The following is a 17229-nucleotide window of genomic DNA, read 5'->3' on the forward strand; positions in this document are numbered from 1 at the left end:
CTCTCCCTGTTCTTTATCTGTACTTGTTATTGAAAGTTGAAATTAACAAGAAGAATATAATAGTATATAGTAATTGTGTAATGTGTAATACCACTCTGTAGTAGTTAGTAGTTGGTTGATGACCCCAAAAACCATTGGACCCCGCATTATTGCACACCCTTGTCAAGCAAATCTAAAGGATACCATCTTCACTCCCATGTATTTTTTTTGGAATAATGGTCTTTTTTTCTAGATTCTAGAACATAAGAATAGTTTCACATCGCATTTACACCAATACATTGAATTATACCTTTTTAAATGAATGATGATACTATAAACACATTACCATTTCAAGAAGTCGGTTTTCAGAGGAGACCATAGTTGGAAAACTAGGACCATAAACATTGGAAAACTAGGAGAATGTTACCTACCTCATATACCATAGGTCATATATGAGTATTGTATTTCACAAATGCGTTTTATAAGAGTCTTCTCTTTATTACATGAGTATTGGATATATGTGAGGAAAATACATGAATGAAATCTAAGTTTCTTCAACCCTTGCTTGATCTTTTTAAGTAAACCAGCACCCTTTTCAATTTCTACCTTGTTTTTTTGTTACTAAAAGAATATTAAGCAGTAATTAAGGTGCTGCCTAGACCCACCATGGAAATGGAAAGCACTTGCCAGAGTTTTGACATTTCATTGACTTCAAAATTGAACTAGATGAAACAACCATCAAGAATAGATCCATCATGGAAATGGAAAGCACTTTCCATAATTTTGACATTTCATTGACTTCAAAATTGAACTAGATGAAACAACCGTCAAGAACAGATCCATCAAGATACTTGATGCATCAATCAACTTCCTTGATGTTGGACATAGATACAAACCCAAATCCACAAGATTTTTTAGTCCAGGGATCAATCACCAGGTGAATGTTCACCCAAACCACATACCCAAAATATTACTCACAAAGGGAGCAATTCATCAGATAAAAAAAAATCCTTTCAAGAAACATATGCAATACATGGAGAAATCCACCGTTACGCATACCTAGACCTCCTTGAGTATATCATCTGGAAGAAGAAAGGAAAAAAAATTAATTAGCAATGAGATAAAATAGCTCTTACCAGATAGACGAGCAAGAAAAATCACTCCAAGACGTTCATTCTGATTTATTCGTACCTAAAACTGATTTTAAAATCATCTACAAGGACATGTACATATAATATGGATCTGCTTGATTCACCTTTGCGATTTCATAGATGTGTTTTAGGGTTACTGTTGATGCAACAACATGACCTGCTCCCCCACTCACGGAGTCAATTCCAACAAATTTCTTAAGAAATTACGTCACTGAAAGGGAACAAACACTCATCTCAAAAGTTTGTCTTTAAAAACAATCATAGTACCAGTGATCAGGCTTCCGATTGTATTTCTGGGTGCGAGCATTGATTTTGTACTGACCTATTGTCGGAACTACCGGTGGTCCATGTATTGCTCTGTCGGTTGGGATGGTGAGACGGATTGTCGCCGCCACTGGCCGACACCATTAGGTTAACTTTATACTGGCCTACTGTCGGACCTACCAGTGGTCCAGGTATTGCTCCGCCAGCTGGGATGGTAAGACAGATTGTCGCCGCCACTGGCCGACGCGTTAGATTTTCCTTCAGGGGCGCCATTTGAGTAAAATCCAAACATGAACAAAAAAATTGAAACAGTAATACGAAAAAACCCTAAATCCTTGACTACAAGATTAAGAAATTAAAGGAGAATGATAAGAGAGTGATGTATGTGCTTGTTCTAGAGTGTGAACGAATCAAAAAATCAATAACATAATCGGTAGAAACAAGGGAGATGAGAATGAGTGGGGTTTTTAATTTTTGGGATTTTATTTCCCTCCTTAGGTATACGGAGATGATATATGGAGACGTGCGTTTCATTAAAAATAATAAAACGACAGGCCCAGACGACACACTTTTTATAAAAGGTGTCCTCCGTGTTTTTTTACACTAATTTTAGAGCACACACAAATGCGTGTCCTCTACCCTTGAAATTTAGGAACGCTGACATTATTTTTAGGGCATGCAAAAAATGTGTATCGTAAATCAGTGTGTGTCATTGTTCGCGTGTCATTAAAGGGTTGTTTTTTAGTAGTGGTAATTAATTGCATGACCATTGTATTAATTGTTTTTATAATTATACAATTTAGTTAACCGAACCAATATATCTAATTACATTAGAAATCGGAAATAATAAATAATATTCATTGCACTTACTTGGAATCCACCATATCGAATTTTCTGAAAACATCTTTATCTCTTTTGTCTCAAAATTTATTTTCTACTTTTGTTTTTGTTTAATTAGTTTTGATCGAGTTTAACTGAGTTTAAGACCCCCCCCCCCTTACTTTTTCGTTTATAGTATAATTAGAATTAGAATTTATCTAAACTGAATTCCAATTCTCCATGAGATCGACACTTGATCTAACCAAAACTATACTTCTACACAATTAGGTACACTGCCTAGCATGTGTTTCAGTCTAGTTGAGAATAAACCAATTTTATAAATTTAAAACTTTGATATATATATATATATATATATATATATATATATATATTAGTTTTTAGTTTTTTATTGATACTTTTGATGTTATTCTTGAGCATGAGTTGCAGACACTAGAGCTGACAGAATAAAGATATAGATGAATTGGAAGGATTATTGGAAGAAGGGGATTATGGTGCTGAAAATAACCTCCAAGTCCCAGACTACTTCAAATCTGAGAGCCCCAACTTTGAGAGCCCCAACTTTAGTAAAGCAATGACAGTCGGCAGTTGCTAGGGTTCCAGTGAAGTTGGGTATGGTTTTAAAAATTGGATATGGAACAACATGCAACGACTTTCGGTGATAAGATCGCCAGGATGAGCACGAGATAACGTCGCAGGTGTGGGGTTTCGCCTAGGATTCTATAACGAGAGACAGTGGAAGGAACAAGTCAAGTGTGCTGGTATTTAGGAGCTTCGTTGAAGAAGGTGAAACAGCTTGAGAAGTTGTGGTGGTTGTAGATTGAGAATGTGGTGGCCAAGGGACACCAATTTTTATCTGGTTTAAAATTATTTCACTTTTGGCTTCAAGTTTTGTAGTTTTTAAAATTATTTCACTTTTTAAGTCATTGATACGAAAAAAAATTATAAGGTTTGTAAACATTTATACCATACAAGATTTGTACATGGATATACATAATTTTATATTTAATTATCGTGTCGGTACGCCGAAACGCTTAAGCGATATTCATTCTTGATTTCTCAATATTCTTTTACTCTCAATCGAACATTCATATCTCTCCCTCTATCTCTCTCTCTCTCTCTGTGTGTGTGTGTATATATATATATATATATATATATATATATATATATATATATATATATATATATATATATATATATATATATATATACACACACGTGTTTATCTAGCTGAAAAAGAAAATAATAGACATGCTTGTTTGCTTTTGTATTCTAGAGTCGGCAGATTTGTATTCCTACTGCAAAGACGTGAATGATGTTATAAAGAATATAGAAAATGTTTTTTTTTTTCTTTTTAATATGAGACAAATAATGGAAATACGATTGTGTAAAGCCTTGGAATCCACTTAATAAGAATATGTAAGTGGGCATATTTCTGGTAGGAAAAGAACTTGGAAAACTAATCAAATGATAAAAAAAAAAAGGAATGATAAAAAGGAATAATTCTAAAGAAATGTATTAAATTTCCATGAATAAAACATTGCGTTTGTTTAATATTTTGAAAAAAAAAATGTAATTAATTTATGATGAATAGAATGAACATATAATTACATGATGGGCCTTTAATAAAATAATTGTGTTTGTTCGATATATATGCAATGTGAATGCGAATTTAAGGTTATAGGTATTTTACAAGAATTTGCATAGATGCGATAGTGATAGAAAGGAATTATAACTTACAGATTCTTTAGATGACGTTTGAAACATTATCAAACTGTTTAAATGATAAAATCACATCATTTCATTTAAATATGCTTATATGGATGTTATGTGTATAATGTCGTTAGATCGAAATACGGAATATGATTCTTCATAAATCGCTATTTGATATCGTCTTAAAGACATACTCGGAGATTAAAAAGAAAAAACATAATTAAAAGACAAAATTACATAAATGGTCATCGTGGTTGACAAAATCGACCAATTATGGTCCTTATGAGGAATTTTTTACATAGATGGTCCTTGTGGTTTCAAAATCTTGCAAAGACGGTCCTTTGGGCTAACGGTGTTAACTTTTTCAATTAATTTCTATGTGAAATGACATATTTGCCCTTCCAGCATAGGGATCATTTATGTAATTTGTTCCTGCCATAGGGACCATTTACGTAATTTCCTATATTATTTATTTTTATTTTTACTTAATTTATTTATATATTTTAGGATTTAGATGATTTTAAGGTTTTGTTTCAATATGTTGTTTAATGTTTTTCTTTTATATTTTTTTCCCAAATATTTTTTAGCGTTTTGTTCAAATATTTTCTTTTCTTATTTTTTTTGACGATTTTTCAAATACATTAATTGATGTTTTTTGATGTTCTATTGGAATAATTTTTTCTAATTCTTTTACGTTTTGTTCTGATATATTTTTGTTTTTATTAGGTTTTGTTTTTTAATATTTTTTTTGAAGAATTTATAGTTACCGTAATTATAATTCGTAACTCGTAACTTAATTCATTTACAATCATGTTTTCATTTCTTTTTTAGTTTTAATATAGATAAGGTTATATAATTATTATTTTTTAATTCATATATTTATCTGTATAAAGCATATAATGTTATATGCGTATTATTTTTGTAAAGTTTTTTATAAACATTTTTTGTAAAAAAAAGTTTAAAAAGGTTTGTTAAACTTAAATAGGATTAATATAAATACGCTAATTGGAATATATATGATAATCGGAATTCAAAACGGATGTCAGGTTATACATAGACTAATCGAAATCTATATAACTTAAAAATGCACAAAATGTCTAAAAACAAAAAATAACTCGAAAACATTACATTTAAATCCAATATGAAATACCTGGTCGCTCTTGACAAAGCTGTGAGACGGTCTCAGCTTAACTTATGTCTACCTAATCTATATTAATCTATTCATGTTCAACAAAGTTTTTACACTTTTTTATAAAAAAATTTTACAAAAATAATAATTATACAACCTTATATATGTTATATCGTTAAATATTTGAACTAAAAAATAATAATTATATAACCTGATAAAAGAAAAATAAAAATAGTATTGAAAGTGAATTAAGTTACAAATTATAATTACAGTAGCCATGCAATCCTTTAACAAATATAAACATACTAAATGTTAAAAAAATGTATTCGAGCATGACTTCAAAATAAATAAATAAATAAATTATTCCAACAAAACGTCAAAAAACTTTAATAAAATTACTTGAAGAAAACATCAAAAAGATGAGAAAAAATAATTTGAGCATAACGTCAAAAATGTTAGTAAAATGTTAGTGAATATATATATATATATATATATATATATATATATATATATATATATATATAATTAAACAATATATTTAAATAAATCTTAAAAAATCTAAATCCTTAAATATATAATTAAATTAAATAAAAACAATAATAAATAATAAAAAAAATTACATAAATGGTCCCTGTGGCTGAAACAAATTATATTAATGGTCCCTATGCAGGAATGACAAATATGTCATTTCACATATGACTTAACTGAAAAAGTTAACACCGTTAGTTAAAAGGACAGTCTTTGCAAGATTTTGAAACCACGGGGACCATCTATGTAAAGAATTCATCATAAGGATCGTAATTGGTCGACTTTGTCAACCACGAGGACCATTTATGTAATTTTGTCTAATTAAAAGGCAAAACTAAATACATTTTGAATGGTTATATAAAGAAAGTTTTTTTTTACTATGAGAACTATGTTTTTCAACCTAGTTATTAAAAGACACTGAAATTTTTATAAATAGGATAAATAGCATAAAAATACTAAGGTATTGTTTGATATACGTCTGACCGAGTTGGGTCAGAGGTTTACGTTTTTTGCTGACTCGGTCAGACAAACTTGTTTGTTAAGCAGATTTATTGATGTCAGACTCGGTAAGACATATCTGAATGGAAAAGATATGGGATATCTCCTGACTGAGAAAGATTCCAAACGTGCCCCTGCCTGCCCTTGCCCTACATTAAAGTTTCAGTGCATCGATCCCGTTTTTCTCTCATTCAACTATCAACGATTTGAGACTCTGCCCACCACCGAACGACGCTACACCTCTACCGATCAAAGATTTCTTCTCATCAGGTACGATTTCCATCTTCTCAGATTTGTTTTTTCTGCAAATGTCTGATTTTTTCCTGTTGTGTTCCGATTTCTTGCTGTTTCTCTTCCGATTTGTTGTTCATTCCGATTTCTTGCTATTTATCTTCCGATTTTCTGTTCCTGTTTCGATTTGTTGTTAATTCTGATTTCTTGCATTTGCCTGCCCTTGCCATGTGTTTTGATTTGTTGTTCAATTTGATTTTTCTGCTTGAGAAGTTATAAGTCTAATGCAGATTATTAAATATGATGACGTATTTGCGTTTTTTACCCTATTTGCATTGAGATTCTTAAATTTGATGCATAATTTTTGTTTGAAAGAGAAATGTGGTTCAAAATTTGCATTCTGAGATTTGTTAAGCTAATTGATTTGTTATCATGCTTATTGACTTCTTTGATTTGCTAGTTAGTTAATTGATTTGCTAGTGATGCTTTGATTTGTTGGATTCAAGCTTAGAAGATCATAGTTTTTGTAAAGATGCTTTTGATGTTGATCTCATAGATACATATCTGTTAAATGCTGATTTTTGTTGTTAAATGTTGATTTTTGTTGTTGAAAGTTGATTTTGAAGTTCAATTTTTGTGGAATGGTTTCTGATTGATGTTAAGATATTCTATGTCCATAAAGAAACGATTTCTGATTAATGTTAATAGGTTAAAGTGGGGTGAAGAAGATGATGATGCAGTGATAGTGGTGTGAAGAAGATAAGGGGGTAAAATGATCATTTTTCATAAGTCAACATATTCAGTCAGATGTACAATCAAACAACATGGTTTCTTACTCAGTCAAGATTTCTTACCAAGACAGATCTTTTCCAGTAAGCACTTTCTCAATGTAACATACACGTTAATAACCATGTATAATTATCGTGTTTTGTAAACTTGATAGCTTAAAAGTGAATATTATTATATAATATATGATTTTGAGCGTTTAGTTCTAACAAGATAGTTTTATGAGATTTGAAGTAAAACTATGTTTAAAATCATTCGGAAAGTGATGAGAAGTCTTATGCGATTCCAATCAAAAGTCAAATATTGAAATTAACGAAAATGTAAAATTTAAGTTGAAAATAAGTAAAACTAATGTTATTGAAAGTTGTAAATTATCTCGTTAGAAACGTTTAGGCAAAAACCTCACTGAAATCTGAGTTATAACGAAAAAGTTATGACTTATTGAAGTTTCGCGATAGAACCGACACGACGCCATATAACGTAAAAAGTGAGTTTACGATAAACTACTTTTTAGCCTTTGTGATCTAAATGAAAGTCGTAGTATTCGTTAAACCGAGAACTTTCATAAAAAGAACGTCCAAATTTGACTTTGTATGAGGAAGTTATGATCTTTCTAAGAATCGGCATAGCAGTATTCAGCTCGAAATTCGAATTATAGATCAAGCAATTTCTAGCTGATACAACCTAAACGAGAATCGAAGATCTCATTAATAGTAGTTCAACGGTAAAAAGACAGACGAAAATGGACGTCGGATGAAGAAATTATGAATTTTTAACGAACTTTTCCAATTCCGGCCTGTTAAAAATATAATATTAAAAATGAAGTCAAAATTTGCCGACGGAGTCTAAACAAATGTTGTAGAGTATAATCTCACCTACGCGTGGATATAAAGAACGTCCAAAACGGAGCCCGTATGCAAAACAATATGAATTTTTGAAGTTTTAAACATAAAATTCGAGACTTATCCGAAGTCGTACGCCCAACGTACGAGATTACGCCCAGCGTACTCGGACTAGGTCGGAAGTTGGCCACGTCGCCTCTTTCTTTGGATGGAGGACACCTATCTCGCACGATTGACAAGTTGGTGAAACTACGCTCATACGCCCAGCGTACGAAAGTACGATTAGCGTAGAACTTCTCAAGGCAGTACGCCCCGCGTACTCTAAAATTACGCCCAGCGTAACCTGGGGCTTCGGCCACTATAAATAGAAAGGGAAGTTCGCCGAATTATGTTTACAATTTTCACTCTCTTTCACTCTGTTTCATCCCTCAAACTCTCCTAACACCCCCGAAGCCTAGGGAACTACCCTACCACCCGAAGCAAGCCCCGGAGCACCCGAAGACCCCGAGAAAATAATATTTTTAGTCGAAACTCTGCCCACACAAAGCCCGGTTTTCAATAAAAACTCTCAGTTTCGTCAAAGAAAGTCATTTTTAGAAACGAAGTGCTGCCCAAATTACCATTTTATCATTCGGTTGTTTCACGGTGAGTTCAATATAGCGACAATTGTATGTTATGTGTTATATGTTCAATGTGCTTTCCTGTGTTATCCTGGTTTTATATCATTGATCATGTAGAGCATGTCTCGTATCACTTTTGGTATTGGCTTTGAGCCTTTGACCATGTAGAGCATGTCTCGTATTATTCTGGTATTGGATTTATGCACTTGGCCGTGTAGAGCATGTCTCGTATCACTTCTGGTATTGGCTTTGTGCCTTTAGCCATGTAGAGCATGACTCATATCACTTTTGGTATTGTCATCGGGCTAGGTAGGGCTGAAAGCCTGTATATTCTAGCAAAATGATAATCAGAAATTGTTTATTTTCTGTGCCACTTGGGCTGAAGTCTTATTGATGTATATCATGTTGAAATTGTTGTATCTCATTGATTGTAAATCTTTGAATCAAATCATTGGTTGATATAGAAAGTCTGTCATGTGATACATATATGCCTTTGTTGTTCTTTGTCCCTCTTTGCTCCTGTCATATTGATATATATATATATATATATATATATATATATATATAAATGACATAGCATTATATTGTAACTGTTATTAAACTCACTAAGTGTCACCCGCTTATCCCTCTCAGTGTTTAACTATTGAAGGTGATAAACATCCTGTATAGACATGTACTGTTGGAAGGTTTAGAATAGTTAATACTATTACTTTCGTACTTAGTGCTCATGTATGTATATGAATTATAAATTCCTGGGTAGTTATGTAATATATATAAAACTTTGTAAAAATCTTAATAATCGGTTTGTATCCAGTCTTTTGTAAATAGATCATTTATATAAATTATGTTTATGAATATGCACGTAGCATGTTTGGAGTAATATGGTAAGGTTTTAGAGAAGTGGTCTCACAATCATGGTATCAGAGCAGTAGTTTAAGTGAACTAAATCCCACGGATTGGAAGTTCAATATATGAACAGATTCATTATGAGTATATGGATACAAGCCATAGGAAATAATTAAGTGGGGTATTGGGTAATGATAAATCTTAATATTCTAAAGTACTAAGTTACTTCAAAATTTTTAGAGCATTAGTTTAAGCGAACTAGGAATTTTGAGGATTTCTAGACTTAAACTTGGATTGCTAAGTGATGATGGTGCGATGTGTGTCTAGTATACTTTAGGTTGAATACCTAAATTAATATTAAATAGACACAAGCATTAGAATATTTTAGGAGATATGCCTTATATTCTAATATGTGCTAAATAATAAATAATACAGCATGCCTTAGGTAGCTTACCTATATTGCTATTACTTAAGGAAGTTTAAGGTTTGTTGCCGACCTTGGTTTGGAAGAGAAAATTTTATGTGTTTGAAGTACATTTGAACGAGATGAATAATTTGGTGTAATCCATGAAGTTGTTCCACCGCTGACCAGATTGAAGCAGTGATTGCTTACATTGTTAGAAGAGCTGAAAATGGTGATAAATACTTCGACAATATTGAAATTGATGTTGTGCAAGATTTAGAAGAATTCAATGAAGATCAAAGGAAAGGCTAACAAAGTTTTCAGACTCAATAGGCCAAGACCTTGCCTAACATTGTGATGTAGTATGCAGTAAGAGCTGATATGTAATCCTATACAAGATGCTCAAACTTAGTATTTAATAATACCGAGTGACAATTGACTTCTATCACATCCTTATGAAAGTTCCATAATGTGTTAAGCCGACTTTAACATACATGATTAGGATGGTGAAAAGAGTCATTTAGTTGTGAAAGGCCGAATGACTTACTAGTCAGAGTAAGGTAGAGTATATAGTTAAAGAAGATATACACTCATAGTATTGTATGAGAAGAGATGTTGCTGTTAGGAATGATAGTGAACCAAGTCGAAGCTAGTAGAACATACTGAGATGCAGTTAAATTATAGACTTCCTAGGATAGATTCCTATGAAGTAGACTTAAAAGATACACCCATGAGAAGAAAATTTTCTCATATAAAGGAATGACGATGTCATGAAAGGATAATGAAATGAATAAATGTACATGGTGACTTGAATGAGTTAGAAGATGATACAGATAGTTGGAGACCGTTTGTCTCCACACTACTAGGGTAAATTCTGGTATAGTGTGTCTTGCAGAGTAGACACTACCCGAGAAAGAACTTATATGAAGAATTTGGAAGTGAAATTCCTATCGACCTAGGAAAAATATTAGGATATGTTTGATAGAAATGTGAAATTCCTAGTTGAGTCTAGGAGAAATTGTTGTATGTACTTGTTTGAACACACTCAGGTGTGATAAGTTTCTTTGTGAAAACTTTTGAATGGTGACTTTGGAAAAAACTGTGAGACAATACTTGGGACGAGTATGAGTAGGTGTGAATAGTAGTAGACTATACTACTGGAAGAACAAGACTCACACTTGGATCAGGGAAAGTCACAAGGTTACCAAGAAGCTAGTAATTGATTCTGTTTTTGTTTAAGTATCTCATTACCTTCGTTTCGGTGATGACTAAGAAGATGATTTTCATTCAGACCTTAGTAGTCATAAAGAATCGAGTCTGATTAATATAAATCTGTGAAGTAAGTTAATTGGTTCAGAGAACCATGTTTTGAGTAGTGACGAAACTTCAGTCGTGAGATTGAAGAAGGAAATGGTCGAGGTAGTCGATAGAAGTATAACAGCCTTCATTAAGGGATTAAGAAACCATTAGCTCGAAATGTTACCTGTTATGAAAAGATTATATTACATTAAAACATGAAGGAAGGTTTATTCTGTGATAGTGTTTGACTAATAGAAACAAGGGTATGGTTTGTTGTGTGTCTTTTGCGTTATAAAATCAAAAGTCATTAGAATGTGACCATTCGAGTTGTCGTTGTAGCAAAAGTGAAGACCTTATCTTGGGTTGAGTCTATAAACCAAATTTAAGAAGGAGCAAGAGTCTGCAATGAGAAATGAGTTTTTAACTCGGAGATTAGGATCGAAGGCCCAATAGAGAATGAAGAACGAGTGCAGGTTTGAGCACCGCCATCAATTAAGAAGTTATAAGAGTTTGATAATCGTTTGGCAAGCCAAAAGCTAAATGCCATACATTTAAGATTACCATAGAGCAGGCGCGCGAGGACCTGAATGTTTTGACTGGTTCATTTCTTGTCAACTCTAGACCAACTCACATCTTATTTGATTCCGATGCCTCCGATTCTTTAGTGTCTCACGAATTTGCTCATTCTTTTCAAAAGTGTTTGTTATACATTCACCCAATCATTTAATGTAGATACCGCGGGAAGTGTATCATTACTTGCTGGTAAAGTCTATAGAGATTGTGTCATAGAAATTGAAGGTTATAGTTTTCTTGCTAACCTGATTCCTATTTCCTTACCCAACTTTGATATTATTCTCGGCATGGATTGGTTGTCAAAGAACCGTGCAGAACTCTTGTGTTATGAAAAGATGGTACGCATCCCTATCGAAGGGAAGGATCCTATTTATGTCCACGGTTAACAAAGACTGCTATACAGAATAATAGCATTTTGATAATTGTCGACCGACTGACTAAGAGTGCACATTTTCTTGCTATGCGTAAAACAGCTCCAATGGAGAAGTACGCACAAGTATACTTGGATGAAATTATTGCGAGACATGGCGTGCCACTAAAGATTATTTCCGATCGTGATACTCACTTCACTTCTCATTTTTTGGCGAGTATGCAACGTGAATTAGGATCTCGGGTTGCTCTCAGCATAGCTTATCATCCCCAGACAGATGGTCAGACGGAGTCAACAATCCAAACAGTGGAAGATATGCTTCGTGCATGTGTCTTGGAATTTGGTGGTAACTGGGACAAGTACTTACCTTTTGTTGAATTTTCATATAATAATAGTTACCACACTTCAATCAAAATGCCACCATATGAAGCATTATATGGTTGTAAATGTCATACTCCATTATGTTGGCGTGATGTAGGACAGAAAATTCTTGGAGGCCCTGAAATGATTCAAGATACCATTGACAAGATTCAAATTGTACAAGAAAGAATGAAAGCGGCCCAGGATCGACAAAAGTCCTATGCAGAAAAGAGGAGACGACCCATAGAATTCCAGGTGGGTGATTTAGTAATGCTGAAAGTATCCCCATGGAAAGGAATTATGCGATTTGGGAAGAAAGGAAAATTGAGTCGTAGATTTTTTGGTCCTTTCAAAATCGTCCAGAGAATTGGTAAGCAAGCATACCGCTTGGAATTGCATGAAAATCTGGAAGATATTCATGAAGTATTTCATGTGAGTTATCTATGTAAATGTTTGAGCATATATGATGAAACAGTTCCGTTACCCGAGGTGAAACTGGATGATAAACTAAGATATGTAGAAGAGCCTGAAGAGATTATAAACGAGAAAACGGTTGAATTCCGTAATAAAGAAGTGGAATTGGTGTTTGTCAAGTGGAAACACCATCCAGACCCAAATTATACTTGGGAAAATAAGAATGAGATAAGAGCGAAATATCCCCATTTGTTTAAATCGTTGTAATTTCGGGGACGAAATCCTCAAAATGAGGAGGTAATTGTAACATACACGTTAATAACCATGTATAATTATCGTGTTTTGTAAACTTGATAGCTTAAAAGTGAATATTATTATATAAAATATGATTTTGAGCGTTGAGTTCTAACAAGATAGTTTAATGAGATTTGAAGTAAAACTATGTTTAAAATCATTCGGAAAGTTATGGGAAGTCTTATGAGATTCCAATCAAAAGTCAAATATTGAAATTAACGAAAATGTAAAATTTAAGTTGGAAATAAGTAACACTAATGTTATTGAAAGTTGTAAATTATCTCGTTAGAAACGTTTAGGCGAAAACCTCATTGTAATCCAAGTTATAACGAAGAAGTTATGACTTATTCAAGTTTCGCGACAGAACCGACACGACGCCATATGACGTAAAAAGTGAGTTTATGATAAACTACTTTTTAGCCTTTGTGATCTAAATGAAAGTAGTAGTATTCGTTAAACCGAGAACTTTCATAAAAAGAACGTCCAAATCTTATTTCGTATGAGGAAGTTATGATTTTTCTAAGAATCGGCATAACAGTATTCAGCTCGAAATTCGAATTATTGATCACCTACGCGTGGATATAAAGAACGTCGAAAATGGAGCCCGTATGCAAAAAAATATGAATTTTTGAAGTTTTAAACATAAAATTTGAGACTTATCCGAAGCCGTACGCCGAGCGTACTCGGACTAGGTCAGAAGTTGGCCACGTCACCTCTTTCTTCGGATGGAGGACACCTATCTTGCACGATTGACACGTCGGTGACACTAAGCTCCTACGCCCAGCGTACAAGACTACGCTTAGCGTAGAACTTCTCAAGGCAGTACGCCCCGCGTACTCTAAAATTACGCCCAATGTAACCTGGGGCTTCGACCACTATAAATAGAAAGCGAAGTTCTCCGAATTTTGTTTACAATTTTCACTCTCTTTCATCCCTCAAACTCTCCTAACACCCCCAAAGCCTAGGGAGCTACCCTACCACCCGAAGCACCCGAAGACCCCGAGAAAATAATATTTTTAGTCGAAACTCTGCCCGCACAAAGCCCGATTTTCAATAAAAACTCTCAGTTTCATCAAAGAAAGTCATTTTTAGAAACGAAGTGCTGCCCAAATTACCATTTTATCATTCGGTTATTTCACGGTGAGTTCAATATAGCGGCAATTGTATGTTATGTGTTATATGTTCAATGTGCTTTCCTGTGTTATCCTGGTTTTATATCATTGATCATGTAGAGCATGTCTCGTATCAGTTTTCGTATTGGCTTTGAGCCTTTGGCCATGAGGAGCATGTCTCGTATTATTCTGGTATTGGATTTATGCCTTTGGCCATGTAGAGCATGTCTTGTATCACTTCTGGTATTGGCTTTGTGCCTTTGGCGATGTAGAGCATGACTCATATCACTTTTGGTATTGCCATCGGGCTAGGTAGGGATGAAAGCCTGTATATTCTAGCAAAATGATAATCAGAAATTGTTTATTTTCTATGCCACTTGGGCTGAAGTCTTATTGATGTGTATCATGTTGAAAATGTTGTATCTCACTGATTGTAAATCTTTGAATCAAATCATTGGTTGATATGGAAATCTTGTCATATGATACACATATGCCTTTGTTGTTCTTTGTCCCTCTTTGCTCCTGTTATATTTATATATATATATATATATATATATATATATATATATATATATATATATATATGACATAGCGTTATATTGTAACTGTTATTGTTCTCACTAAGCGTCACCCGCTTATCCCTCTTAGTGTTTAACTATTGCAGGTGATAAGCATCCAGTATAGACACGTACTGTTGGAAGATTTAGAATAATTAATACTATTACTTTCGTACTTAGTGCTCATGTATGTATATGAATTATAAAATCCTGGGTAGTTATGTAATATATATAAAACTTTGTAAAAATCTTAATAATCGGTTTGTATCCTTTCTTTTGTAAATAGATCATTTATGTAAATTATGTTTATGAATATGCATGTAGCATGTTTGAAGTAATATGGTAAGGTTTTAGAGAAGGGGTCTCACACTCAACGAGCAACTATCAAACGAGACCTAAGTTTATACCAAAATTCTAATATGACATTGCGTTTGTTTGTCACAAATTTGAGACAATGTTTTCTAATTTGTTACAATTCTGAAAACTTGATAGGTCAATCCAGTTATCTGCTGACATGGCATGATGACATGTCAGTTTTGATGACGTGACATGCTGACGTGTCAAAATTGATTTTTTTCCCACAAAAGCCCTAAACTTTCACTTTTTTCGATTTTGACACTAAGTTTTTTTTTTCAATTTTAAAATTCTTTTTTTTTTGTTCCTAATCGAATATCATTTTTTCCAATTTTGCTCAGTATTGACCATTTTCCATTTGAAACAGTATAAATATTTTTTAATACATTTTAAACCATATAAATGCATTTTTTTTATTTAAAAACCATATTTTTGTATAAATACAAGTTTCTTTACATTCAAATCATAATGTTATTTATAAATATGTATTAATTATATAAAAAACATATTTTATATTAAATACACAAATTTAAAATGAGTTTTTAGATTTGGAGGCATCAATTTTTTCAAAAATATTATGAAGAATAAATATGGTCATTAGTACATATATTTTAGTATTCTCATTAAATTTTGGTATTGTGTTCTATATTCTCCACCTTTTCTTTAATGCTTCAAACGAACGTTAAAAGCGACATCAATATATACCTAATAGAATTATTTAAAGGTAAATAAAAATATGTGTAAAATCTACAACAAAAAATAAAATAAATAATCTTTCAAAAGCGATAATTGATAAAATTTTCTTATTCTTATTCAAAGTTTATGGTTAGTTTGGTTTTAATGATGTAATTAATACATATTTATACATAACATTATGATTTGAATGTATAAAAATGTAATAAAAAATATTTATACGGTTTTAAACGAAAAATTGTCAACATTGAACAAAATTTGAAAAAATGATTTCAATTTTGAACAATAAAATAGAGTGTCAAAATCGAAAAAAAAAACTTATTGTCTTTTGTGGAAAAATAATTCAATATTGACATGTCAGCATATCATGTTAGCATGTCAAGTCATCAAAGTTGACACGTCATCATATCACGTCAACAGGTAACCCAGTTAACCGATTAAGTTGTCAAAATTGTAACAAATTGAAAAAACACAGTGTCAAATTTGAGACAAAAGAAACAATGTTAAATTAGAATTTTGGTGTAAACTTAGTGTCTTTTGTACTATTTACCTTTATAAATATAACATATAATAATTTTTTTATACCGCAAACTCAAACATCCATCTAATTATACTCTAAAACTGCCATAAAACCCTCATATTTTTAAGAAAATGTTCAGTTTTACCCTAAGTTTGTTTTTATGTTCATTAATGTCATAATTTTTGCAAAAAGAGTTCGATTTTACCATGATATTAATATCGAAAGAAGCGCTTATGTTTATAATTTTTTTTTTACGTTTTTATCGTAAGTATTTTTTTTCATGTTATGTCTTAATGGAGAAAAAATATATTGATATACAAAAAAATACCTAGTGTAAAAACATAAAAAAAAGATGTAAAGTTATGAGTTTTTTTACAAATTTTGTAACATCTCAAAAATCAGAGTAAAATTTGCATTTTTCAAAACCATTCCAAAGACCATAATTGTTTACAAAACATAAAGGGTAGAATTGGTACGATACCAATTCGTTTTTCCTTAAACCGTATACCGTACTAGATGTAATTGGTATAAAAAATTTGCTACCGTTACAGTACCGACTATGCTTGGTACCAATATATTTGCTACCAACAATTTTTGTTGGTACAAATTGTTAATGGTATATACCGACTTCTTTTAATATCCCATTGTAAGAATTTAAAATAAGCAAATACATCGGACAATTTAGACGTTTAGTAAAGAAAGTTGTTACACAGTTGTTTTAAATTACAAAAGAGTTCTATTGAAAGTAACGCTAAAGTAATGTTTTAATTTTGTGATTTAACGTGGTAATAACTATTGACTAATGCGACCAAATAACATATATAACGTTCTTAAAAATGTAAACACTAAACACAAT

This window comes from Lactuca virosa, chromosome 5 (assembly GCF_052849685.1).
Source record: "Lactuca virosa cultivar CGN04683 chromosome 5, Lactuca_virosa_CGN04683_v6, whole genome shotgun sequence".
Taxonomy (NCBI): domain Eukaryota; kingdom Viridiplantae; phylum Streptophyta; class Magnoliopsida; order Asterales; family Asteraceae; genus Lactuca; species Lactuca virosa.